General features: G+C 42.3%; 1 protein-coding gene and 1 long non-coding RNA gene across 6 annotated transcripts in view; both read right to left on the bottom strand.

The window, feature by feature from the left end:
- LOC103478802 (glutamate receptor, ionotropic, kainate 2) overlaps nucleotides 1-1,595 on the bottom strand; it is a 561,179-nt gene that overhangs the window by 220,339 nt on the left and 339,245 nt on the right. The window lies entirely within an intron of this gene.
- LOC103478800 (uncharacterized) lies at nucleotides 178-1,338 on the bottom strand. Its single transcript, XR_535860.2, has 3 exons — nucleotides 680-1,338; nucleotides 395-543; nucleotides 178-306 (listed from the first exon to the last, which is right to left on the bottom strand). It is a non-coding gene; the product is annotated as an uncharacterized LOC103478800 (long non-coding RNA).

The raw sequence follows: 1,595 nt of genomic DNA, 5'->3' as shown, positions 1-1,595 counted from the left end.
GTCAAAGGTAATACTCTCTGCTCCTGACAAAGTCTGTAGATCAGGGGTGTCCAAAGTCAGTCCTAGTGGCCCGGCATCCTGCATGTTTTAGTTCTCTCCCTGGTGGTAGTAACAACCTTTTCAGCTTGTCAATGTTCTTCTTAGGCCTCTAACGAGCCTTAATTTGATGCAGGTGTGTTAAACCAGGGAGAGAACAAAAACATGCAGGATGCCGGGCCTCCAGGACCCACTGTTGGTGCTGCAGCTCTCTGAGGATGATGTTCTGGAGACCTCTTGGACCTTCGTCAGTTTGGGCACAGGACAAACCTTTAAAGTTGAACATAAAATAAAAATACAAAATTTAGATGCTTTAACTTTTGGTATGTATTACTTAAAAACATACTTTTAAATTTACCTCCCGATAACAGGTGGGAAGCTCCTTTAGAGTGTCTTCATAGGATGACAGAGATTTCTAATGATGGTCCATCAACAAGGATCCTCTTCTCCTCTTCCAGTCTCTTTAATGTCATCGATTGCCCTTGTTTTTGTGTGAAGACTGAGAGTCTGAAATGCAATTATGAAAAGGACAAATCAACTCAGTAAAAGTTTAAGTTTTTTGTAAGTTTAGGCCAACACCTCGAGTCACATTATCTGTTATGTATGATGACAGTATAAAACATATTAGTGTATGTTTACTTACCACTGTGTGATTGCTGCCATGGCAATGTTGTGTCACCGGACAGGATATCTTCCAAAGACAGAACTTCTGTGTCTGTATCAGTCTTCAAGTGACCAACATCTTCTAAAGCCAATGCTAAGATGTTTTCTCCTTTCTGATCTTRCGATGAGCCTTGGCACAAGCTTTGTGTTAATCTGTATCTGCACAAACGTGCACAAACAATATCAACTGTGTCAAAGATGTTTCTGCAGTATGTACCAGCAAGGTTATTCAATGCCTGGTCAGTGTTCCTTTCTTTACATTCATTGGCTTTGCCATGGAAAATTTAGAGAAATGGCTTCATTTTAAGCAGGTGTTGGAGCTCAAGACAGCTTGTTGTTAGTTTTCAAGATATGGCCAGTACTTGCATGTTACATCCATGGAAAAAAAAGTGATTGTCTGTTGGCCAGCCTTTGTTGAAAAGAACAAAGGTTATGCAAATATCGTGTAGCTTATCTCTAAAGCACTCCATGTTTACACACTGCTAGCTCCAAGCCTCCTCATCCAGTTTGCTGCTGGATCTGGGAGAGATCTCCCTGGCTGCTGATCATTGCCCACCACAAAATCTAGAATGCGTACAATTCAGTCAGGCATGCTATTATTACAGGCTAAAAGGTTACTGTTATTATTAGAGGTGTGCCGATTGATCGGTCACCAATCATAATCGGCCGATTTTCGTGAAAAAGTGCATGATCAGTGATMRCCGATCATTGGCTCTTGTTGCCGATACCCATCACCTGCATCTCATTTCGCAGCCTGCCTCTGCAGCTGGTCTCCTCTTTCCTWCACACTGCGCAAACGAGCAGCAGCAAATCCTAAGCTAAGTGGAACTATAACGCACTGAGTGAATGGGGAAGTTTGCGTGTTGCGGCGGAAAATTGAAGCAGGTCAAAATGCA

Source organism: Poecilia reticulata, linkage group LG16 (assembly GCF_000633615.1).
Source record: "Poecilia reticulata strain Guanapo linkage group LG16, Guppy_female_1.0+MT, whole genome shotgun sequence".
Classification (NCBI taxonomy): domain Eukaryota; kingdom Metazoa; phylum Chordata; class Actinopteri; order Cyprinodontiformes; family Poeciliidae; genus Poecilia; species Poecilia reticulata.
This window is presented reverse-complemented; position numbering and strand designations above follow the sequence as displayed.